We start from the raw sequence: 27,297 nt of genomic DNA on the forward strand, positions 1-27,297 counted from the left end.
GAGAGCTGGGTGGTTATAATTTCTTTGCTCTCCAACCTTCAGGAAAATGAAGTAAGAAAGTGATCTGTGTGTTCAAATATGACACATAAAAGAGACTCTATGCTTCTGGCTAGAGAATGTGTGCAGTTTTAAATATTTTTTCCTGGTTGGGTTTGAAACAAGAAACTTTAAGAGATATCACTATGCAGTCTAGAACATAGGAATTGACATGCATGTATTTTAGATGCTGGAACATTAACATCTACCTCCAGATGAAGCATGCTTGAGGTTATTTAGCTTAGTACCAGTGAGGAACAATTTGGTTACATTTATATTCTTTACACTGAAAGATGATTTTGTGAGCTTCAGGCTCCGCTGGAAGAATAAATGCATCTTGAGGTTCCAAACAGTACATGTTTAAAGACAAAGAGCTGAAGTGACAGCAGCTGCTGCCTCTGGGCTTATCAAACTAGGGACTTGAAAGAATGATTTTATCCTTTTGCTATGGAGACTGTCACTTTCTAATTTAAACAGCAAACAGATATTAAATTTCTTCTTAAGCGGTAATAATTACAGGGACCACTCCCCGGATCGGGGGAAGCAGCATTGGTACAGCTGCCAACATTTGAAAGCTGCAAGTAGGGACATTTGCTTAGAAAGATAGACACGCCTTTTAAACTCTATTGAAATCCATTGTAAGATGTTTTGTGGGGGAAAGTGTCAAACAGTAAACAATTCATTTTAAAAAAAATCAATTATGAGTGACCCTCACTAAAAAAAGGTGGGGCTGATTAGCTTTTATGTTTAGTTTGCAGAGTAATTCTTACTGTATTAAATTAGACTTTAAATGTCCAATTAAATATGAGAAAAACAGACATTTCACAAAATTCAGAACTTTACTACTTAAAAAAATGTAGTTCTCATGCAACATGTGAACATGACAGGCTTAGAGACTGGAATTCTAGCTACTGAACATGATGAGACAACAATTCAGGCCTCCCTAAATTTCCCTGCGTCAACCTGAAGCCAGATGTAATACCTTCTTATATAGGAACATAAGAATTACCATACACACTCCTCGACTTACGCAAGGTGTTCCATTTCAGAACGCTTTGCGTAAGTCAGGAAAGTATACCCGCCTATTATGCCAAAAAAAAAAACTTTTTCCCTAAGTGAAGATTTGCGTAAGTTGGGTTTGCGTATCCCATGGAGCATCTGTACTGGTAATTCCAAACCAGTGATTCATCTAGCCCATTATCCTCTATCCAAGAATAGCTAGTTCTAGATGCTTTAGAAGAAGACATAAGAATCCACATAACAATTATAGAACAACATGCAAAAATTGTTTGATTGGACTTCATTAGTTAATAATTAAGTTTCCTTCTTAAGAAGGTAGGACAGTAAACATGTACCTAGCTCCTGTTATTTTAGATATTAGTCATATTGATGCCGATCCTTTTATGAATCATGCCACATTCTTTGCCTTAATATACTGTTGCAATGAGTTCCATATGTTACGTATTCATTGAGTTCATTATTCATTACTGTGTACCAGTGATTATTTGGCTTTTATCACTATCATGTTATCTTCCATTTGTCTAAACCAAAATCTTTTTTAATCTAACTATTATCACAATGGCTGACAAGGTAGTTAATTTTCAATACCTATTAAATCCTTAGCCTCTGTGGAAACTGCAATTAGTGCCAATATTTAGAGATGGTTAACATTTTTCTGTCAAAATTGTTTTTTGGTGGAAATTTGGGATTTTGTATTTCATGTCCCCCATGTCCTCATTTTCCTCTATGTGCCTGGTTCCCTGGGATACTACATTTCCCATGGAGCACTGCAGTGGATCAGGAAGAGAGGAGACAGTGGTGAATGATGGGAGATGTAATCCAATGTTGTATTAAATTAGATGGAATAAATGGGCCAAAGGTGTTAACATAACCCAGTCATGGTCCAATATTATTGTTTTTGGATTCACTTCAGTAGATGAGTGTTCAGCACTGTTGACTTGACTTTGGGGTTTATTTGTTTTTATGGCATCTCAAATTTATTTTATTTTGACCATTGAGTTAGATGAACAGCCAGGAACAATGCCCGATGGGCTGAGAAGGGGGCAGGCTGTGTTTAGGGTTCCTATCCAGGAGTGCAGGTCCAGATGCATCATTGGTACTGCCTCAGTAATACAGAGACTGTCTGGCTTTGATAGATGAACTGGGTCCCTAGGGACTCCAGGCCAGAAGGAGACATTTCTAATTCTGAAGGATGTCTTCCTCTCTTACCCGCAGTCTCCATTTCTGTCAGGCCCTGCCGTATTCAGACATTTTTACCCTGGAAGCTAAATTGTTGCTGCTGTCGCAGGAGAAATCCCATCCCTATCCATCACACATGAGCACTCTGGTACTGACAGTACCACCGCTTCCAATGGAAATGTCTTCAGACTTTGAGGAATTAGAGGAAATAGCCCCACCAATGTTTCCAAGAAGGCACAGGACGCCAGACAGACATCCAAGGCACCCAAGTTTCCTGCTATGTCCCCCCCCAGGGACACCTGTTATCGATTCCCATGGGGACCTCCATGACTGATGGATCCCTCCTTCTGGTTGTACTGGGGCCTTGGGGATCCTTGGAACTGTTGCAAGTGTCCTACCACTCTTCCCCCTCTCCTCAGCTGGTTCCAATGGTGTATGAGGAGGAAAATACAGACCCTGAACACCATCTCCTGGACATCTTACAGCTATAGGGAATGTCCAGTGTAGCCCTTCCAATAAATGAGGCCATACTGGAACTGGACAGAACGGTTTTCCTTGCCCCAGACAGGTTTTATGTGATGAGCACCCTGATTGCTCACATTACCCACAAGCCCCAAATTATGGTGCATTACTGCCTTTCCCTCTTAGGCTGTATGCTCCTTTCCCTCTTAGGCTGTATGCTCCTTTTGCCAGGCTCCACTGATGGTGCCTTAAAGCTTGACTCCACTCAACCTACCAACTGACCAAGGTGAGCATCAACACCAGAGTCATTGTTTCCTTTGGAGTTCTCACCTCTCTTGCTTGGTGGTCCAGCCCAAACAGGGTCATGCTGGGGAGCCCCTTTAGCCTTCCCATACTAAGGGCCACCATTGTGACGGATGCCTCCCTTAGAGGATGGGGCACTCATTTGTACATACACACTGTCCAGTGTACATGGACACCACAGGAGGTCAGACTGCATATAAACTTACTGGACCTCAGAGTAGTCCACCTTGCCTGCAAGGCTTTCCTTCCTCTCTTAGTCTCACTCCACATGCAAATCCTATCAGACAAATCTCTACAGTGATATATATAAACAAAGTGGGAGGGGTAAGATCTTATTCCCTGTGTCTGGAGGCAGTCACACTGTGGAACTGGTGTGTCAGAAATCAGGTTACCATACAAGCCATATACCTCCTAGGTACTCAGAACTCCCTAGCAGACAGACTAAGCAGAAGCCTCTTCACAGATCACGAATGGGAAATACATGTTCTGACCAATATCTTTACAGAGTGGGGTACTCTCCTATGGGACCTCTTTGTGTCCCAGACAAACAGAATGCTTCTCATGTATTATTCCAGGGGAGCTACAGGCAGCAACTCAGAGGGCAACGCTCTCCTGCTCCCTTTGACATGTGACCTCAGATATGCCTTTTTCAGCTGCCCCCCATACAACAAGTTCTCCAGAAGATTTTTTGACACACAGACACCATCATCTTCCTATCACCCTATTGGCCCAAACAGTTCTGGCTTACAGATCTCTTAAGGATCTCTACATGCCCAACAACGAGGATTCACCCATTCTCAGAATTCTTAACTCAAGACCGCAGAAGCCTCAAGCACCCCAACCTGACCTCACTCCACCTCACAGCCTAGTGTTTGGATCGGTATCAGAAATAGAACACTCATGCTCTACCTTGGTCTATGAGATCCTTAACCAAAGCAGAAAAGATTAATCTAGAGCATGGTACCAAGCTAAATGGCATTGTTTCTTGGCTTTGGCACTACACCATCACTGTTTCCTCTACACAGTGAGCATTACAGTTATCCTTGACTAGCTTCTTGCCCTAAAGACATCAGGTCTAGCCCTTAGGTCGCTTCATGAACATAAGAACTTAAAATCATATTTTTTCTAAAACCCCATCTTTCTCCTGGGGACAAGAGACTGCACTCCCTCAACGTCAGACATGCTTTTGCATTCTACCTGCAAAGAACCAACCTATGAGGAATCTCCAAGACTCCTTGTCACCCTGGCAGAAAAGCCATATCCTCACAGAAGATTTCTAGAGTTGGTCTCAGGATGCATATTAGAATGCTATAAAATAGCAAAGCTTCTCCCTCCTGGCCCAGTGTTACAGCTCACTCCATATGAGCACAAGCAACCTCCATAGCATCCTTATCAGATGTCCCAGTGCAGGATATTTTCAAAGCCACAACTTAGTGATCGGTCCATGCATTTACAGCACACTACACCCTGACTCAAGCGGCAGCTGCAGACGCAGCAGTAGGAATGGCTGTTGTACAAGCAGCTCTGTATTACAAGCTGTATTAACAGCTTCCTCGCACCCACCTCCATGCTGATCACTGCTTGCCAGTCACCTTCATGTGGAATACACATAGGGACCGGCACTCGAAGAAGAGGAGGAGGTTACTTACTGTAACTGGAAGTTCTTTGAGATGTGTAGTCCCTATCTGTATTCAATTACCCACCCTCCTTCCTTCTGCTTTGGACTCTATTCCATTATGGTAAGAGAAGGAACTAGAGAGGCATCAATCCACATCACCCCTTACACCCCTGGTTGGAAGTATAAGGGAAGATATTGCTCACATGCAGGTCAATAGTTACTGCTTGGGAAAACTTCCAGCGCATGGAGCACATGCATATCACAGGTGTGGAATACAGATAGGAATCACACATCTCAATGAACCTTTAATTACAGTATTACTGAGAGCAACTTGACTTACTTTTTATTAACATTTGATATTATAGTTTATTGTAACATTTATGAACTTTCATACACTTTTTACAGTTGAGCTTACAGTCAGAGTAAATCTGTAGGTCTAATTATTGCAACACCAGCTATGGAGTTTGTCCCATAGAGGAGAATGGTGGTACCACTCCCATGAAGCGCCTGAGCAGCATTTCCAAGTTGAAGTATTTGGTTTTCAGATGAAAATTTTTGGCCAAAAAAATTCGGTTTGGAATTTATTTTCCCTGAAAAGCTCAAATTTTCTGCAGAAAAATCAAACATTTTCCAACCTGCTTTACCAATAGTATTTGACATGTGATGTACACCTGTCCACTGAAACTTGGACTGAGAGTCCTAATGCATTCTTCATAGATTACTGAACAGCTATCAGATAGTAACAACTTTGATTCACAATCAAGTCAGACTGCAGGCAAAATAGGTACCCAGATCTGAAAGTTTCCATAGCTCATTACCAATCTCCTGAGCCATTCAGTCCCTCAATTAAAGAGGTTATTATATTTCCTGAGTTGTCAATCACAGATTAGAGAAGTAAACAAGCTCATGGACATTTATCTTGTCGCCTTCCTGCCACAAGACTTTTTGATTTACGCCTCAAAATGCATCTAAAACAGTCTCCTGAAAGTTGTCCTAAGAAACCTTTGAAAAATTCAAATTACAGTTTCTGAGCATTTAAGATAGTGTTGGGTATGAGATCATACTACTGAGTGAACAAGGAGCAGGTATTTAAATTCAAATTTTTGAGAGCAAGAGGAGAGAGAAAATAGCTTTGCATGATAAGTTGAAAGCATTATCTTTTTATTCTGCTACATTTTATACATAATTTTGTCCTGTGACCAGTCAGGGAAAGAAAAGAGATTTTGTGAAAAGAGGACAAAATAAAACCACACCAGTTAAGCTATGGTTGTAGGTAGAATAAAGTCTAGGTAAAAATGACACCGTCTTACTGAATAAAGCAACTTCCTGTTTGTCCTCCAAATGTAGCTATGCTCTATACTGACAAAAAAACAACAACAAACAAGCAGCCCTGTCCTATACTGCTAGCACTACAGAGACAATACATTGTGGAAAAATCAGATGGATTTTTCTGTGTGGTGCACCATCAAGAAAATTGTTAGGAAAGTTCCAGATAGTGATGATGTAAGAGGCAAAAAAAGAAACACAGCTTGATTTTTCAGGTTCTGGGTCAAATTTCCAATATTGGCAATTAGAAATACCTTGTGACTCCTAAACAGATCAAATTTTACATTCAAGTCACTGAAAAAGAATAAATTGAAACCCCAATGTTATTTTACAGTTAATTTACTGATTAAGTTGCAGTTCAAAGTTTAAATATTCAAAGCAAAATTCAGAGCATTTTAAATTCCCCTTTTTTTCCAATTCACATGGCTTCCACAAACTTGTAGTATTTTATATGTCATTTTTCTCAAAAAAATTTAAGGTAGCCTTGGCAGATAATGGCAGTACAATGAAGTGTTTCTTTGCTAGTGTGCCACTTATTACACAGAACTAAAGTAATCTATGATAATGGTCCAAAGCATTGTATCTGACAATAGTTATATTGCACAGTTTGTAGAGATTAATATGTAGCAATTTTTACAAAAAGGTAAAAGTGCCAAACCTCCCATACCTATCTCCCCACACCAGTCCAAAAGACCATCTTGAGTTGGATTGGATAGCAGCAGTAGGTTTGCCTGACTAGAAGTGGATTGGGCCTGCCATGTAGCAAAAAAACCTGGGAGAGGCATCTTTCACATTTTCTAAGATGACGACAACAAGTAGGGATGATAAATATTTGCCAGGGGATGGATCTGTTGCAAGTGAAAGGGGATTATGTGGGGCTCAATGAAATCTGAGAGTTGGAATAGACATTAAAACTTTTGAATGCTTATTGAAACAAAAGCTTTTTAGTCTCATCCATCCAGCCCCACCACATGGTAGATTTGTGTGTAATTTTGCTAATTGTAGGCCACGTTACGGCCTGCTTATGTATTTTTAGTGGCAAGACTAGTTTACTTTGTACTGTAATAGTTTTGTTTTTCAAATTTAAACAAATGCTCCTTTTGGGTAATTTAAAATAAACTACTCTTTTTCCTCTGTCTTGGAAATAAAGGCAAACTGATTGTTATATAGTCCCCAGTAAGGCATTATGAATACCATGGGCCCAAAGGTCAGCAGGAACTAGTCACCTACTTTGAGAGACATAAGGTTTCCTCCTGAAACTGCCTCATGCAAGAAGGGAAGCCCTCCATAACTATCAAAGTATTTTTGAAAAATGTAAAACCCCTGTATGGAGGCAGTTCTTGTTCAGACAAGTTATACAAATGTCCATAGAATGACACAAACATAAAAGTGTAGGACTGGAAGGGACCTCAGGAGGTCATCTAGTTCACCCCTGCACTGAGGCAGGACTAAGTATTATCTAGCCTATTCCTGACAGGTGTTTGTCTAACCTGTTCTTAAAAACCTCGAATGATGGAGATTCCATAACCCCCCTAATTAATTTGTTCCAGTGCTTAACTACCCTTACAGTTAGGAAGTATTTCCTACTGTCTATAAATCTTCCTTGCTGCAATTTAAGCACATTACTTCTTGTCCTGTCCTCAGTTGTTGAGGAGAATAATTTATCACCATCCTCTTTATAACAGCCTTTTACATACTTGAAGATGATTATCATGATGATTATCATGTCCCCCCTCAGTCTTTTCTTCCACAGACTTAACAATCCTTTATTATTATTATTTATTATTATTTTCTTGTAGGTCATATTTTCTAGACCTTTAATCATTCTTGATGTTTTCCTCTGGACTTTTTCCAGTTTGTCCACATCTTTCCCGAAGCGTTGAAGTGTTGTACCCAGAACTGCACACAGTACTCCAGTTGATGTCTTATCAGTGCTGAGTAGAGTGGAAGAATTACTTCTTGTGTCTTGCTTACAACTCCACAACTCTCCTATATCCCAGAATGATATTTTCTTTTTTTGCAACAGCATTACGTTATTGACTCATAGTTTGTGCTCCACTATAATCCTCAGCTCTTTTTCAACAGTACTTCTTCCTGGGCAGTCATTTTCCATTTTGTATTTGTGCAATTGATTATTTCTTCTTAAGTGGAGTACTTTGCATTTGTCCTTATTGAATTTCATCCTGTTTATTTCAGATCATTTCTTCAATTGTTCAAGATAATTTTGATTTCTAATCCTGTCTTTCACAGTGCTTTCAACCTCTTCCTTGGTGTCATCCACAAACTTTATAAGTGTACTCTCTATGCCATTATTCAAATCATTTATGAAGATATTGAATAGAACTGGACCCAGGATAGACTCCTGTAGAACTCCACCCTTTCAGCTTTACTGTGACACACTGATACTACTCTCTGAACAGTTTTCCAACAAGTTGTGTACCCACCTGATAATAGGTTTGTTTAGTCTATATTTCCCTAGTGTGTTTATGAGATATTATCAAAAGCCTCACTAAAGTTGAGATGTATCACATCTACTGCTTCCCTCATTTCCACAAGGCTTGTTACCCTTCTGAGAAGGATATTAGGTTGGTTTGACATGATTTGTCCTTAATAAATCTATGGTAACTCTTAATTTAGGGGGAGGGATAGCTCAGTGGTTTGAGCATTGGTCTCCTAAACCCAGGGTTGCAAGTTCAATCCTTGACGGGGGCCACTTAGGGATCTGGGGCAAAATCAGTACTTGGTCCTGCTAGTGAAGGAAGGTGGCTGGACTCAATGACCTTTCAGCATCCATTCTAGGAGATAGGTAGGGTGACCAGACGTCCCGATTTTATCGGGACAGTCCCGATATTTCCTTCTTTGTCCCGCATCCCGACCGATGTTCAGTCGGGACACTGGACAAAAAAGCAATTTTGCCCTCCGCTCCAGCGCTCACGCCCCCCCCCCGACTCCGCCCCCTCCTTCCCCCATTGGATCTCTCCATGGAGGGAGGAGGTTAGGAGGAGGGTCGGGCAACTACTAGGAGCGTGGGAGGGGAAGGGAAAGTTGCCGCGGCCCCGCCAGGAAGGAGCCGCTGGAGCGCAGCCGAGCGGGAGAGGTGCGGGGCTCCCTGCCGGCGGTGGGACGCGCCGCATGTGCCCACGGCGGGCTGGGGGGCGGGAGGCTCTGCAGGGCTGGGAAAAGCCCTGGCTCCTGCCCGTTGCCCAGCCTGGAGCCCCGGGGAGCCCCTCAGGAGACCGGCCGCTGTTGTGGAGGCAGCAGCCGGGGCTGGCTCTGGCCCGGGTGGGCAGCGTGGGCCGCCGGAGACACGCGGCGAAGAGAGGCTGCAGGGGCGAGACTTGTCCCAGGCAGGGAGGCCGGCGGACAGGGGCGAGGAGCCAGCCAGGGTCCCCATAAACTTCCCTGCCGCTGCCAGGGAGCCCCGCGCCTCTCTTGCTTGGCTGCGCTCCAGCGGCTCGCCCCGCCGGGAAGGAGCCGCTGGAGCGCAGCCGAGCGGGAGAGGCGCGGGGCTCCCTGCCGGCGGCGGGACACGCCGCATGTGCCCACGGCGGGCTGGGGGGCAGGAGGCTCTGCAGGGCTGGAAAAAGCCCTGGCTCCTGCCCGTTGCCCAGCCTGGAGCCCCTCAGGCGACCGGCCGCTGCTGTGGCTCGGCTGTGCCAGCCCTGGCCCCTTGCACGCCCGCGCCACAGCCAGCCCCGGACTTTGCTTCTTGTCCCCCCCCCATGCCCTCTTTATCCCTAGCCCCTTCTGCATCGGGGCCAGCTTTTGCCCTGGGGTGGGTAGCACGTGCGCCCGGCGCGGCTGGGGATTGCTAATGCCCCCCGCCCCTGCGAAACTGCTTTTTTTTTTTTTTTTTTGCTCCGCCGCCATTTTTTTTTGCTCCGCCCCCCCTCCGCCCCTCCCCGCGTCCCGATATTTCATCCCTGTGATCTGGTCACCCTAGAGATAGGCTATCTCTTTATATATTTATCACTACTACATTTTCTTGTAATTTCTTACTAATTGATTATTTGCTCCATTATCTTTCTGAGTACCAAAGTTAAGCTGATTGGTCTATAATTCCCTGGGTTGTCCTTATTCCCCTTTTTATAGATAAGTACTATGTTTTTCAATTTCCAGTTCTCTGGGATCTCCCTTGTCCTACATAAGTTCTCCAAGATAATTGCTAATGGCTCAGAGACCTCTTCTGCCAGTTCCTTAAGTATTCTAGGATTTAGTTCATCAGGCCCTGCTGACTTGAAGACCAGTAACTTGTTTAAATAATTCTTAACCTGTTTTCCCTCTTTTAGCCTCAGATCCTACCCCCATTATACTGATGTTCACTGTCAGTTTTTGAATCACTGTCAATCTTTTTGGTGAAAAATGAAAGAAGGCATTTAACACTTGGGCCATTGCTGTGTTTTCTGTTATTGCCTTTCCTGCATCATTGATTAACAGGCCTACCCTCTCGTTGGTCTTCCTCTTGTTTCTAATGTATTTATAAAATGTTTTCTTGTTACCCTTTATGTCCTTAGCTAGTTTAATCTAGTTTTGTGGCTTGTCCTTTCTAATGTTGTCCCTATATTGTTGTTTATATATATGTATAAATATATACCAATATATATATTGGTAATTTGACTTAGTTTCCACTTTTTGTATTACTCTTTTTTTGAGTTTCAGATCACTGAAGATCTCTTGGTTAAATCAGATTGGCCTCTTATCATGCTTCCTATTTTTCCTATGCAGTGGGATAGTTTGCTCTTGTGACCTTAATAGTATCTCATTAAAAAAACTGCCAACTCTCCTAAAGAACAGCATGGTTTCAGTGCTGAGTAAAACAAGGATACAGTTGAGGAGTACCAAGGGCCACTATCCTTTCCTCCCAAGTCTTCCTCAGTCTAATTTTTTTATTGAAACTGTAAGAACACAATAATAAGGAACATATTTGGTAGCTTCTAACTCCAACCAAAGCTCTCTCCTATACAATTATAAGAAATGTGACAGTAACATAGAGATGTTACTGGTAGATGGGAAAATAGTGACTTTGGTTTTCAAAAAGTCCATTTTAGAAGAAAGCAAGTGATAACAGGCTGTCTTCTGCCTAAGCCGTTTCTCAAAAACCTGGTAGAGAATGGGTAGCTATCAAACATAAAATCAAATATCTATCATGTGCCATAATTTGTGTCCTGAATTTGGCCTCCCTTTTTTGATTTTTCATCAACTTAAAACAAGCTTTCTCTAGCATTGAGAGATAACAGAAAGTCTAAAGAAAAAATAGTTTGTTCATTCAGGCTTTCTCGCTCTTAATTACAGCTTTATTTATTAGCTGATGGTTTCAATTGTGCCTGTGTTGGTTTCAATTGTGCCTGTGTTATATTTCAATATCCGGCACCGGTAAAACAATACTTCGGGATACTGCATATCTGTATCATCACCTTCACTTTGTATCATTGCTCTAAGACTGTCTTTTGGAAGAAAGTAAACTTTATTGAGGGAGAGGAGGGAAACAGGCTGAGCACTCCAACAAAAGTAATTTTAAATGCTGACTTTAATGTGATTGCATTGTCAATGAAGCATAGAACTACAGTCAGGGAAAGAAGGAAAACAAATTGTTTTGACTGTTCTAAGCCTTCCTCTGTATAGTAACTGGTTTCCTAGGAGCAAACACTTACTGTAACAATTGCTTTTTTTAAAAAGAAAAATACCAAATGCCACCATTCTAAATGAAAGCATCAAGTCAAAATCTCATACTTCAGGACATCAGCTTATCACTATAGGGGTCAGAAAGGAATGTCCCTTTATAGACAGAATAGAACAATTGGACATGTGCATTATAGAATCTTTTTACTTTCCTCTGAAGCTTCAATTACTGGCCACTGCTGGAGGCAGATACCATACCTGGAGCATTTTTTTTTTTTAATAATGATCATAGTATCCTACAATAATAGCTCCACAACCCATTGTTGTATCTCTGTTGTAAACTCTAGTAATTAGGACCATTAGTGTAGAATATTGTTGTAATTTTAGAAGATAGGATCAATATTCTGATGCAGTATGACAATCCTATATTTCTATAAAACTAAAATGCATACAGAGAACTGTGTTTATACCGTAAGACATTTTCATTTCTTCTGTAGGACAGTGAGGTAGTGCTGTGCATAGCATGTAGTTAGTGCACACAGGACAGGTCCTGTACATAGCTTAGAGACAGGTCTTTATTTGCTTACATTTCCCCCCAGTTAGAGAGCCAATCAACCTTAGTGATGAAAATTATTAGGATGATTAATCTTATACATTACAGCATAAAAATGTTCTTAACACCTCATAATACAGATAAAACATGTTCACTACCCTGTGGAACTATTTGTAGTCATGGCACAATTAGAGGGAGCTGAAAAAGATGAATAATTTTTGGGGAAAAAATAATAACTTTTTGAGTTTTTTTTAATTGAAAATTTAATTTCTTGACAATTTTTTTGGTTAAAAAAAAAATTAAATTCAGAAAATTTCAAGTGGCTCTACAAAGTAATCAGCCATGCAACAGTGAGCCAGCTTGCCTTGGCCATGGTTGTAGTAGGTAGATACAGGATAACAGAGAGGGTTTTTTGGTGGGTTTTTTTTTTTTTATGTTTTAAAGAAGGGCATTTATTATATCAATGGTCAGCAAAATGCACATAATCCAGATCCTACTAAATATTCAGTGATAGTGTTTCAAAAGTTCTTCTATACAGTTAGGGTTTTTTTTAAGTAGCACATCACCCGGCCTGCATTCCTGTGCCAGAACTTACCTGCTATTATCTATTCCAGAACACTTCCTTCCTTAGATTCTGGAAGGTGGGGAGAGCAGTCCATTATATTGTGATGTTTATATGGTATATTTTAAATGTATGAAATAGGCACCCAGAGCACTGGAAGGGCCTACACGGATACTTCTACAAAATCTTTTTAAAATAGCTAAAAATATAGGAAAACATATTTTCCAATATATTATGATATTATAAATATACAATTTAACAACATTTTGTGTACAGTTTCTAGTCTTAGAGTTTAAGACCAGAAGGGGCCACCAGAACATTTTGTCTTATCTCCTGTATATCATAGACCACTAAACACCCCTCAGTCACCCCCCACCTCCCATCTGAAGCCCAGCAACCAGAGTTTGGTCAAAGTATTGCAGCCCTCAGAGAAATCCGTTATTGTGTGCTACTGGCAAAGAACAGGAGGGATTGAGGTGCACCAATGACCATGGCCCTTACAATGGCAGTGAATTGATTTAGCAAAATATACACAGAAGATCCTTTGCTTTCCTATTGTTAGTAACATGATCATAGGCTTTTCCAAAGCTTTAGAAAAAAAATATAATTTGCTTTTGAAAGGGGGCAGGGTGAGTTTTTTTTTTTTTTTGCTTTGATTTCCCATCTATTTTGTTTTGCATCTATTGGTATTACCCCGTGTTCAGCTGCAGAAATGGATGCACTAACCCCTATCCAGCAGCAGTAAACACAGTACAGAGTGAAAGAAATAAGTCCCCATTAATAGATGTTTTGTAAACTGTAAACATACATTTAGTGGGCATGTATGCCGGAGGTCCCCTGGTGTTCCTCAGGCATCTTTGTGGAGAATGTGGAATAAAATACTACTATATCACATGCGGCATTAAGGTATCCAGTTGGTGATTAACTGTACCACCTCTGAAAACCTTAGGAAGAGTATAATGTATTTCAGGGAGATTTAGGGCATGTCTACACTACCCACTGGATCGGTGGGCAGCGATCCATCCAGCGGGGATCGATTTATCGCGTCTAGTCTAGACGCGATAAATCGACCGCCGAGCGCTCTCCCATTGACTCCTGTACTCTAGCGCTGCAAGAGGCGCAGGCAGAGTCGACAGGGGAGCGGCAGCAGTTGACTCACCCCGGTGAAGACACCACGGAAAGTCCATCTAAGTACGTCGACTTCAGCTACGTTATTTACGTAGCTGAAGTTGCATAACTTAGATTGACACCCCCCTTCCAGTGTAGATCAGGGCTTAGAGGTGATCCAGGAAAGGAAAAAAGAAGGATGCTTTGACATGAAAAATAATTTATGATGGAGCACAGACATGGATATGAATAGATTGTAAAGAACACAAACACACAGTGCAGAGCCCTGCTAACTTCCCATTGACTTCCTTGGGGCTACGATTTTTTCCAGTGAATATACACACTCATTCTCTATGTGTATATCTAAACTGCATTTAAACAAAAACAAACAAACAAAAAACACGGCAGTGAGTCTCAAAGCCCAGATCTACAGACTCAGGCTCATGCTACAGTGCTAAAAACAGCAGTGTAGACATTGCAGCTTGGGCTGGAGCTCAGGCTCTGAAACCCACTCCTGTCCCCAGGCATCAAAGCCAAAGCTCCAGCCTGAGCCACAACATCTACACGGCTGCCTATAGCATCATAGTTTGAGTCTGTAGACCTGTGCTCTGAAACTCATTGCAGGGTTTTTTAAAAACAGTGTAGACATACATATAGGTCTCTGAAAAATGGGTTGCCAGGAAAATCTCTGATTGATTGGCCAGTGATGTTATGATCGATTTCTTTACATGTTCAGCCAGTATTTGTTTTGTCAGTCATCTTCTTGTGTTTCAGATATTTAATGTGGCCTCAGACCCAAACATGCATGATGGTAAATAACATTTTACAAGTTAGGTAAATGAGCCACAGAGATTAGGTAACGTGGTTAACATTGGAAAGTTTGTCATAGAGTTGGGCATAGAATGCTGATTTCTTATGCAGTGATAATAATAATATCTAGCTCTTACATAGCACTTTGTATCAGTAGATCACAAAGTGCCTTGCAAAGGAGATAAGTATCATTATCCCCATTTTACAGATGGGGAAACCGAGTTACTGGGAGATGAAGTGACTTACCCAGGAGGCCACTGGCAGAGCTGGGAATAGAATCCAGGCCTGTGAGTACAGTCCAATACTCTAACCATGTTTTTTCCACAGTGCCTCTCAAACAATTGCTTTATATCTCTCAGCACCTTCGGAAAAATGGTGCTACTTGTAAAGTGATTTGAGACCTACATATTTAAAAGTGCTATATAAGTGCAAAACACTAGAATGAACCACTCTATTGAGATAAAGGCTCTAAGTGCATAATAAACTCCTTACTCCCTTTAGATGCACATTTGTGAACAGCTATTAAGAAGTGCTGTTCATGTAGAAACACATACACATCTTCATGTCTTTTTAAAGAGTCAGTTTTCAATTTACTTGTCCAGCTGGAAATATATAGATAACCTTCAAATCAGTAGCAAGCAAAGAAAAATTCCGTGGACAGATTCTAACATGATTTTTTTTTTTTTTTTTTTAAAGACAGATTAACAGCATTTTAAAGGAAGTATTTCCATTACTCAGAGAAAATATCATTTGCGCTTTACTAAGAAGGACTGAGGATAAATACCATGGAAACTATAAATTTCCCTATTTAGGATACAAATACACTTGCTCATTAGAGACATAGTAAAACATGAAGTGATTATAAATGGACACTATTAATACATCTCTAATGCCATTTTTTTTGACAAACAGCTTGTGTGATATTAAATCACAATTTACAGAAATCTATCTGTCCTCAAAAGAAAACAATGATATATAAGTACTGACAACATTATCAAAATATATATCTTCAAGAACAGAGTGCTTATCATTTAAAAGTGTAAGTCAATATAGCTATACTAGATCATTCTGACAGTGAAATTAGTATAGGTATACAAGAATGAGAAGAAAATGCTACATAAAATCACAGAATGTAGGGCTGGAAGGAACCACAAGAGGTCATCTAATCTACCCCCCCATGATGAGGCAGGGCCAAGTTTACCTAAACTATTCCTGAAAGGTGTTTGTTTAACCTGTTCTTCAAAAAACTTCCAGTGACAAGGATTCCACAATCTCCCTTAATAACCTATTCCAGTACTTAACTATCCGTACAGTTAGGATGTCCCTGTCCTCCCCCGTAAAATCTAACCTAACTCTCCCTTCCTGAAGAGTAAGCCGATTACTTCTTGTCCCACCTTCAGTGGACATGGAGAACAAGTGATCACAGTACTCTTTATAACAGCCCTTAACATATTTGAATACTGATATCAGCCCTCTCTCCCCCCTCCCCTCCCCCAGCCTTCTTTACCCAAGACTAAATATAACAATTTTAAAAAAAATTCCCCTGGTAAGGTTTTCTAAACCATTTATCGTTTTTCTTATACTTCTCTGGACTCTCCAGTTTGTCTACATCTTTCTTAAAGTGTGGTGCCCAAAACTGGATACCGTACTCCAACTGGGGTCTCACCAGTACTAAGTGGACTCATAGACTCATAGCCCCCATTTTGTATGATTTTCCCTTCCTAAGTAGTACTTTGCACTTGTCTTTATTGAATTTCAACTTGTTGATTTCAGATCAATTCTCCAATTTCCTAAGGTCATATTGAGTACTAATGATGTCTACCAAAGTGCTTTCAATCCCTCCCAGCTTAGTGTCTTTGCAAGACCCCAGGGGATACATCCTCCCAGTCTGACAGTGAAACATTAATAACTACTCTCTGAATATGGGTTTTCAACCAGTTGTGCACCTCCTTTCCTATAATTTCATCTAGATCATATTTTCTTAGTTTGTTTTTGAGACTGTCCTGTGGGACTGTGTCAAAAGCTTTACTAAAATCAAGACGTATCAGACCTGTTGCTTCGTCCATGTGTACCTAAGGGCCCAATCCTTCAAACACTGACTGCTGTACATAGTGCTTACTACTAGAGTTGGTTGGGGAAAAAATAAATATTTTGAAATTGTGATAAAAAAAAAAGCAAGCAAGAAAAATGCTGCTCCTACTAATTGGAGGGAAGAGGTTGGTTGGTGGGGCTGAGAGCAGTGGCAAGCCCTGCAATGTAGTGGGAGACCCCAGCAGAGAGCAAGGTATGCTGTGTTTTACATGATCCCTCCTTTTTCTTTCCCTTTCCCTTCTTCACAACCAGCATGTGGGGGGCTGCTGCTTCACGTTTAGTCCCCCTTCCTTATTTTGCATGGCATGCAGGGTAGGCGGGCTATGCTGCATCTAGGTAGGTCCCAGCTCTGCAGCTTGTCCTACCCATTTCCCCTGTCATTGGGTAGTGGGAATGATGTGAGACTGGGTGACTGGCTCCCATCTGTTGGTGGTGTTGGGAAACAGGGTGATACGGTTTGCTTCTTGGGCAGAGTAGCCATTGTCAGTTTCACGCTTCAGTCCTACCCTTCAGCTGGTTGCTGTATCTCCTGTGATGTAGGGGTGATGATCAACAGTTTTGGGGTCTGGAGGGAATTTTGCCCATATGCCAAAACTGTCTAGCTGCTGTGTTGGGTTTTCTCATTATTATTACCATTATTTGCATTTATTTATTTATATTATTGTAGCACCCGGGACCCCTAACCATGCACTAAGACTAAGGCACTGCACATAGACAGTACAAGAAGAGAATCACCCACTTGGGATGGAGTGGGAGACCCACTGCTCAGGGTATATTTAAATTATAATTTTTGAAGTGTTGGCTGGTTCCAGTGTGTTGGCAGGTAAGGAATGGTTCAGTTGAAGTCGCAAAAACCACTGGGCTGCTTTGATATGGGTCCTAGGTAGTCACGTGACATGATGAGGGGATTGCATGTATGTCTTGCAGGCCTTATGTCTACCCTCTTATCATCTCTCCTATCTGTGGCATGCAGGAAGGGAGGGGCTTCCAGTCAGGCGGGTTGAGGGTGTACAGGTTGGATGACCTTCACTCTCACCGTCAGGTTGATTGTGCATTGGGGGTCATTGGTACCAGTTAAGACCCACATTAGAACAACCCTGCTGAGCAGTTTGGGGTGGTTACCCCAGTTGGTGTCAGCTGATGATAAAGTTATGGCCTTTGCAGTTATCCATGTTATGTTGTCTGTGTCTCATTGTTTCCATGTCCATATTGAATATTAAATTTTATTAAATGGGATGGCTCAATAGTTATAGTGGGGTGGAGGTTGGGTGGGAGAGAGATAAAATGGTTGAGTCCTTAGGATTAAACAGAGATGAGCAGCAGTAGGAAGGGCATGTTTCAGGGAAAGCCTTTTCATGTTTAACTTCCCAGAAATAGGGCAGGCAATGTGGGGGGAATGCCTAAACCTCCCTTGCTGCAATTTAAGCCCATTGCTTCTTGTCCTATCCTCAGAGTTTAACAAGAACAATGTTCACCCTCTTTCTTGTAACATTTTATATACTTGAAAAGTGTTATCATGGTCCCCTCTCAGTCTTCTCTTCTCCAGACTACAGAAATCCACCTTTTTCAATCTTCCCTCATAGGTCATGTTTTCTAGACCTTTAATCAATTTTCTTGCTCTTCTCTGGATTTTCTCCAATTTGTCCACATCTTTTCTAACATGTGGTGTCCAGACCTGGTCACAATACTCCAGCTGAGGCCTATCAGCACGGAGTAGAGGGGAAGAATTATTTCTCATGTCTTGTTTACAACACTCCTGCTAATATATCCCAGAATGATGTTCGTTTTTTTGGATGTATCAGCAGGAGTGTTATAAGCAAGACATAAGAAGTAATTCTCATGGTAAGAAATTAGACAAGAGAGATAGGTGTAGGCTTTAAAAAAAACACTTCCACATCCTTTCTGCCTCTTGGTCCCTGAAAGAGTGATGCCTGCCAGCAAATCACTCAACAACGGCTGTGCAGTTGTATGCTGTGACAAATGTTTATTATATTTAGCATAACCATCTGCATTTTACCTTAGGATCTCCAATCAGTTTATTGCATCCACCAGTTGTCTCTCATCTTATATGTAACGTAAATTCGTTGGGGCAGAAAATGACTATAGGGTACTTTGTATAATGGGACTTCAGTCCCTGAATGAAGCCTCTAGGTACTACTATAATACAAATAATAATTAATAATTGTCTATTGGTGCTACATGGTTTTTTTTTGAGAATTGAAGAAAACTTTTCAATGAAAGATTTTTAAAAATCAGTGTAAATCTGATTTTAAAAATAAACATCCTCTGCAATGATTGATGTATGGAGCATAAGTTGAGATTGAACTAAAAATATAATTTTATTACATGGCAAGTAGTGGTAATATTTTCAGTAACATGGTGTTGTTAGTCTACCTTTTAGGATTTGTTTTTGTTTGCAACCGCCAAACTCTTGAATATAACCACAAAGAAATAATAGCTCAAAGAAGCTCCAGAATGCAGTAGGTGCACTTAAAATGCTCCCAGTGGTTCTAGAGATATCAGATTTGGTGGTGATATTCCCCATTTTATGTATAGGAAATATCCCTGGAGCTGATACCATCTATAGAACTGGAATGAACTTTTAAAGGGCACCCACGTATCTTGCAATATTGTGAAATTATATAACTATGTTTCCCCCAACCTCATGAAATGGAGACAATTATGCTGAAAATAACACTTATGTATGATCTTACGCAGCCTGTGTAAATGCTAAACCATAAACTCTACTCCTCACTACACTTCTCCAGTGCAGTCAGCTGCACACACTTTCATTCCTTATTCACATGATGGACAGGAAAAGAAATTGTTTGGCTCGTTGGGTCTCCTGGAGTTATTTGAGTTTATCATGACACACAGGGCTTTCTTCACATCAAATACTTCAACATCATTTGTGTTTGTTTCAGAAGAACACATTTCTGGACATTGCAGAAGGACACATTAATGGCTCTGGTAGTCAACTCATCATAGTCATAAGGTGGCCTGTTTTGCATGGTGACATATTACCACTGTTAAGTACAACAAGAACTGCTGCTGAGGAGGTTGCACACTGAGGCATAGGACACACATTAACTTTAGACAATAACCCTCCTCCTCCCATGTCCGTGATGGTGGGTGTGGAGTTTGGTCAAATTGACAGGGAGATGACTAATCCTGAGGGGACAAGGGGAGTAAGAGTACTCACACTCTGACTACACTGGAGCCCAATACTTACCCCCTGGCCCCTGCCTCTCCTTGCGCTCAGAGTGTACATGGAAAATGTGATGCAAGGGAGGGGAGAGCTTTCTTTGCTTCCATTAGCCCCCACTGGCTAACTTGAGAGGGAAGGGGCATTGGGGAATCAATTAGCTCTGTTAGGCCACATTTAAAACCCTCCTAGGCATCCAGTAGTGATTTCATTGCTGTTGCTGAACCTGCCCTCCACCCTGTAGTTGAGGCACTGCTGAGCTGCATTTCTGACCAGATTGACAATTTTGGGATCAGAAAGGGATTTTTTTTCTAACGACCAAATTGACAGGGTGTCCAGAAGGAGGGGGATGTTGCCTACCTTGTGCAGCAATCTGAAGGTCATGTTTTAGATAAACAGCAATGGGAGGAAGTAATTGAGAATGCCTCATTCATTGCAACTCATGCCCAGTGTTTAGTGCAGCTAAAAGACTGAAAGGGCTGTTTCCTAGGGTAAACATGAACAGGAGATCCCAACTGTGGCTGTTATTAGCCTATCAAGAAAAGGGAAACCCTACGTGTTTTGCAGATGGTGTTACCCTCATTTCTCCTTGTGGGTGGAGAAGTGAGAATATTTAGAGGCAGCCTGAGTCTTTATTTCAGAGTAGCAGCCGTGTTAGTCCGCAAAAAGAAGAACAGGAGTACTTGTGGCACCTTAGAGACTAACAAATTTATTAGAGCATAAGCTTTCGTGGACTACAGCCCACTTCTTCAGATGCATGCCACAAGTACTCCTGAGTCTTTATTGGTTTTACATTCTAAGGTTGTTTAACCTCTTATTGTCATGATCATCTGAGTATTTTGTCATGTGCAGCATCACACACTTATTAGCTGAGAGGAAAAAAAACGAATGTGTCTTTAAAAATCAGTTTAATCTGGGACCACAAACCTTAAAATATTATAATCATAAGGATATATTTATTGCATAGGGGCACTACAGTGCAGAATTAAGGTTTCTTGGGATTTTTTTGTTTTTCAATATAGGCCAATTTTTTTTTAATGCGTATGTAAAGTTTGGCTCTGAAAGTTTTGCACCTAAGTGGCCTGATTTTCTAAAGTGCTGAGCATCCAGCATCTCCTACTGAATTTAAAAAAAATCTTGCATATAAAATATATTTCCATACAATCCAAAAGCAGTTGCCCTTCATACACATCTTATTATGTCTGTGTGTGCACTCATATGGAATACACTTGCTTTCAGGATTACAAATATGAGGTTAAGTTTTTTTATATAGCTCCAAAATGATTAATTCCGACACTTTGGTTCAGCAGTTTTAGACTGTGTTATATTAGTAGATGGAATTGATAAATGTGCACATAGAGTTTTGGTTGGGTGCTCTAAAAAAATCAAAGCAAATAAATATAAAAAATGCACTGAGAGAATCAGCAATAGGGTCCTGGAACTTGATCTTTGAAAAAATGTCATCATATTTTGGACAAGTTTCCTTGTCAGAAATCTATTAATGCTGGAAGGAGGGGAGAAAATACCTCAGTATTGATGATAAGCCAATGGCAGTTTGATGCGTCTGCAGTTTTTATGATATTTGGAACCTAATAGATTGCAGGCATTTCAGAGCAGCAGCAGCTTTTTGGTCAGTCGCTAGCACTTTTAGAGCTTTTACTTTTCACACTGTGGAACTAGACCAGCTTTAAAGATTCCAACTGGGAATATTTTGTTCAGTCAGGGATTTTCTGAAAACTAGAAGAAAATGCAAGCTGAGGGGAGTGCCAAAAGAACAGGTTAGATTTCAAGCAATGGGTTAAAATTACTTTTCACAACTAATACAATTTCAGATGCATGCTGTGTATTTTTGAGGGAGGGGGTGACAGAAAGGGAATCCTCAATACCAATTGGCTAGACTCTATCAGCTGCAGTTGAGCTCAAGCTGCTGCTAAAGAGCAGTATTGATCTGAAGGGTAAATGTGTAGGGACCCACAGAGAGAGATACAGTCATTTCTGAGAAGAGAGACAACCTCTTCCAGTAAGAAAGTGGTTTCTACCTGTCTGCCTTGCCTATGAGATCCTCTGTGAATGAAGGGGAACACCAGAAAGGGCAGTTTGTTGCCACAGTGATTTAGAGAAAAAAAGGTATTACCTCAGTACAAGCTACTGTGCCTGCTGCTGCTGCTCTTGCTGTTGCTGCTGCAGTTTCATCTAGCAGGTAAGGCTTTTTTGCCTTTTTGTGTGTGTGTGTGATTGCATCTTGTGATTGCATCTGTTATGATGTACAGGATTCATAAACAATGCATAGAGAGATGTTGAGTCTCTTTAGAAGCTGGAGCAGCATACACAAGAAATTTGATATCTGGATTAGCAGGTTGTTTTTCCTTCGCTTTTGTTGTTTGGAATCATAAAACTTCAATAAGTTCTAAACAAAGTGAATAAGTCTTTGGTCTCCAGGAGATGATGTTAAAGGGAGGGGAGGGAGAATGAGATTTCTCTGCCCCTTGAAATCTTGCAGGTGCTTAACTATTAAAGGGTATGTTAAGTGGCTTTAAAACACATAGGTATGACACACATATATAACTGGTGGCGAGTAGAGCAATTCTGCCAAATATTAAGATAGTGTGCAAAATCTGTTGGAAAGTATATATAAATAAGGTATAGTGCAAAACTTGAGTAGATCAGGATTTCATATATTTTTAAAATTCAGTCTCTTTGGGGTTGGAGGGCGGAGGAATGGGGAAGCTTTAAAGAGAAATGTTCCATTAAAGGAAGAGGGCAAGACAGAATAATTTGACTTGAAACAACTTTTGAAACAACCTGATAAATCTTTTGTTGTTTTTTTATTTTATTTAGAACTAGATTGCAGAATTAGTTTCATGGCAATAAATTAATTCAGCCTTGGTAAATAAGGTATCAAAATGCAAGCTTTGATTTATTATGGTCTATGTTTCAAAGTGATCATGTACAAATTAGTCATGTGGTGATAAGCAAAATATACATAATCCTTAAATAAACATTTAAATTAACAGTTTAGCACTGAATTGCAATTCATGCCTTTTAGATACAAGCATGACTTTCAGGTAGATTAACATGTTTTTTCTGTATCTTTCTTGATAAATATTTCTTGAATAATTGTTTTTTTTTTTTTATGAAAAGTAGAAATGTGATGAGTTTAGTGACTTTGGTATCTTAGTTCTAAAATGTTTTCTAGATTACATTATGAAACACACGTCTCATATTTGGAACGTGATTTTCAGTGCAGGGATAGGCACTGTTGGATTTTTGCGCTAATTCTGTGATCTTTTGTGATGGTTTGCAGATTTTTTTCAGATATTGTGAAACATATGTACAGGGAGCTAAATAAAAAAAGGCACTATTTCAGTGTTGGATAACACCCCAAAGCAATTTTTGTTTGTTTCCCCTCCCCCTAACATTTAAATTGCACTGTGTATTACAAAAGCATAACAATTCAAGCATACTGAGCAGGTGTTATAATGCACATGCTCATCAGATTCCAGATAAAAATTATGTTAGAAGTAAAATATTTCAGTGAAACAAGGGGTTTAGAATTCAATCTTTGAGATTCATGAACTGGTCAAGAAGTCTTTATTTCATTCCTGCCAACATCTTATTAGCCATTTCACTGATCACATTTTACTATTGAGCAGTTTCCAGGATTCTTACAAAATATCTCCTCAGACTGAGAGCCAGATGGTTATACTACAAAGTCATAAGCAGTTAATTGCTGAAATTGATTTGGAGTGCTCAGGTACATATCAGCACATAAACTAGAGGCTTAAATCTTAACTAATCAAACTAGTTGCCTTATGATGTTCTTTGGTGAGATCAAAGTGTCCATTCTGGATAAGGTATGGAAAACATATATTCTCTCTTCTGATAAGAAACAAAATGCTTTAATGTGAAAAGCTTCCTTGGAAAATAGCTCATTTGCCTTTCTCACACCTATCATTAAATTACATATTTTGCTGCCTAAATTTTACTTGATTTGGATACATTTGCCAAAAGAAACCTGTATTTATTGCTAAATCTATGGCTTCTGGTGGATCACATAGTAGTTGGAGATAGTACAATCTCCCACCATTTATGTTGTATTAACAAACAGTAGAAGGAAGTTTGCCCACTAAGAATGTTCAGATCCTACTAGCCCACCACTTTTAGAGCCATATAAGAAAAAAATAGTATATGAAGATGTGCCAAATCTATATGACAGCGTTGCACTACTTTATTCAGCTTCATATTCTGGACCCATCTATGGGGCTCTTCTCTTTCCAAACAAATCCTACTAACAACCATAAAAATTCAGTGGTTAGAAACCAGTTTTCAGGTAGGAAAACAAATATCCATTAATATAACTGTTTTTTTCAAGCCTTAAATAACTCATCGCTTCAATGGTGGTGCTGGAAATGGGAGTGAATTCCAAAAGTTTATGGACTACAAAGAACCTAAACTACCCCGAAATAATCTTTAGGTATATACTCCTTTTTTCTCCCCAGTATTTAAATGATTGTAATGACCTGATATTTCCATGTGTTCTTGAATATACTTGGGAGAGAGTTGAGAGAGAGAGAGAGAGAGAGAATGTGTGTGTGTTTTTAGAGAGACAGTGTGTGTGTGTGAGAGAGAGGGTTCTGAATTTCAACACACATTACCTCCTTCCAGAAATTGTAGGTATTATGGTCACACTTTACATTAAGGGTACATTTATAAATATTTTATAAAGAGTTAATAAATGATTAATAGATGTTTTAATAAATAATTATTATAGAATTGAATAGGAGAATAGGCTGCATGTAACAATGGTTTATAACAATCTATAACACATGACTCATGTTTGTAACATGCTTATCACAACTATTAATCATATATTAAACCTTTCTAAATTGTTCATAAATATACCTTTAATATACCCTTAATATAAAGTGTGACCAGTATAACCTACAGGATATATTCAGAAATGCATTCTTGAAATAAAAATTCAATAATAACTCTCATATTAAAACAAAAGAGTTGAAATTATGTTAACTGTCTTCACACAATCTCGTGTGTTGATGAGGCAAAGATATATGGACACATATCTGCATCTGTTATACATTAACACATGTAGCCAGCTATATAATTGGTAGTTGTGAATGTACACACATATACATGTGATTTATGGACCGGATCCAAAGTCCATACATGTCAATTCAGAGAATCTTGTTAACTTTAGTGAGCATAGATCAGGCCCAATGTACATAAGAAGTAATTAAATCTGAAAGTCTGAAAAATATAAATATATGGAAGGCAATATTTTATCATGCTAAGGATAACTGGCCATGAACATTAACTTTCTTTGAGAATGATGTATATAATAATAGAATTTCTAGATGTGTATAATCCTGAAAATGAAAACATCTGCTCAAACAAAATACCCCACGTTGTTCTTGAATATTTTGGTGTGGTGTGTGCGTATACATTATACATATCTATTTCTTGGACAGATGTCATGTAGCACAATAATTTGAAACTGCCATAATTAAAAACTAAAATGCTCTTACATTAAAATAGATTTTCTGTAAAAGCTATTTTTGTGTCCTTTTTTTTTTCTAGTGGTCCTCACAACATACGCTAACTGCTGACATTAACAGCAAAATTCTATGGGTACTGCCTGATAATTCCAAGTTTGATTAAAGTTAAGTGCTATCTCTGTGAATATATTATATAATTATATGTAAACAGCATTGGCAATACCAGATATCAAGCAAGGTATGAAACCGTTTTGTGCTTGGAACTTCCTTTCTGACTTTGGTAATACAACACAGTTGTCCAATTTGCACTTATATGTTTTTTTTTTAAAGAATCACAACTTTTACCTTCAGTGCTGTTTCAGTTAGGAAATCATATTGTTTCTCTGTCATGAACAGAAAACTGTTTTCTTACTCTCTTTGTTAACAAGGTGATAATAGCCAGAATGTGATTATCATTAAAAAAAAATAGTGAAATACCCGCAGTGTAGATCTGATCAGCTCATAGAAATCTACATTAAACATCATTAATTAAATTACAATCCAAACAAGTGGGGCAGAAAATATTCTATAAGAACTAAAATGTGTTTTTTTAATTAAACACATTGGTAAATTTTAATTTTTCTACTCACCTAATCAGGCACATGTTAATTTCATTTCAAATATTTCTCCTGTCATAAATGAATGACATAATGTGGAATGTACAAAGTGCAAACTGTTAAAATTCAGAGATGGGTGGAAGGTGGAAAGAGAGAATAAATTAATGTAGATCCAGTAGCATCTGGATTTTTCATAATATAATTGTGGCTGTTCTGCTCATGGGTAAATGAAGAAAATTGTAATGCTCATACATGTATCTATTGCTCTTAAATTATGTTAATGTATCCACAGAATCACTGCATTACCAGTTTCTAAATGATTGCTTTGTAAAATGCTTGTGAATGTGCTCTATAAAGCCACATTCTATTCTACTTGAAAAAATGACTTAGAAAATGTGTCCACTTAAAGCAGGGGTGGGCAAACTACGGCCCGAGGGCCGCATCCGTCCCTCCAGATGTTTCAATCTGGCTCTCGAGCTCCTGTCAGGGAGCCGGGCTTGCCCCACTCCGTGCAACTCCTGGAAGCAGCAGCATGTCCCCCCTCCAGCTCCTACGGATAGGGGCAGCCAGGAGGCTCCGCACACTGCCCCCATCCCTAGGGTTACCATATTTGCACAATCAAAAATGAGGACACGCGGGGGGAGAAGCCCCGCTTTAGCTCCGCCCCTGCGCTGCCCCGCCCCATCCACTCCCTCCCACTTCCCACCCCCTGACTGCCCCCCTGAGAACCTCCAACCCCACCCCCTGACTGCCCCCTCCTGGGACCCCTGCCACTAACTGCCCCCTAGGACCCCACCCCTATCTAAGCCTCCCTGCTTCTTGTCCCCTGACTGCCCCGACCCTTATCCACACTCCCACCCCATATTCACACACCCGCCCCCAGACAGCCCCCCTGGACTCCCATGCCCTATCCAACTGCTCCCCGCCCACTGACAGGACCCCCAGGACTCCCGACCCATCCAACCCCCTCTGCTCTCTGCCTGCCTTGACCCCTCTCTACACCCCTGTTCCCCTGACAGCCCCCCCCGAACTCCCGACCCATCCAACCCCCCCATCCCTGTCCCTTGACCAGGGCCGGCTTCAACCCCCAGGAATCGGGCTGTGCTCCGGCTGGAGTCGCGGGCCGGAGGTGCTCAGCTGGGGCCGGGCCGGCTGCCCTGGGGCCCGAGCCGGGCCGGAGCCGCTGAGGTCGGGGCGGGGCCGGCGCACTCTGCCGGAACTGGGGCCAGAGCCGCCGGTGCTGGACTGGGCCGTGCCGCGCCTCCCCGGAGCCCTCCTCCTTGCGTCCCCCCGCCCC

General features: G+C 40.6%; 1 protein-coding gene across 1 annotated transcript in view; it reads left to right on the top strand.

The window, feature by feature from the left end:
• Positions 1–21,996: 21,996 nt before the first annotated feature.
• The window catches only part of CDH12 (cadherin 12), an 864,422-nt gene continuing 859,121 nt past the window's right edge, over positions 21,997–27,297 (top strand). Inside the window, exon 1 of the mRNA XM_054020329.1 lies at positions 21,997–22,091. The gene's annotated coding sequence lies outside the window, so the exon portion shown is untranslated. The remainder of the gene's footprint in view (positions 22,092–27,297) is intronic.

This window comes from Malaclemys terrapin, chromosome 2 (assembly GCF_027887155.1).
Source record: "Malaclemys terrapin pileata isolate rMalTer1 chromosome 2, rMalTer1.hap1, whole genome shotgun sequence".
In the NCBI taxonomy this organism is placed as follows: domain Eukaryota; kingdom Metazoa; phylum Chordata; order Testudines; family Emydidae; genus Malaclemys; species Malaclemys terrapin.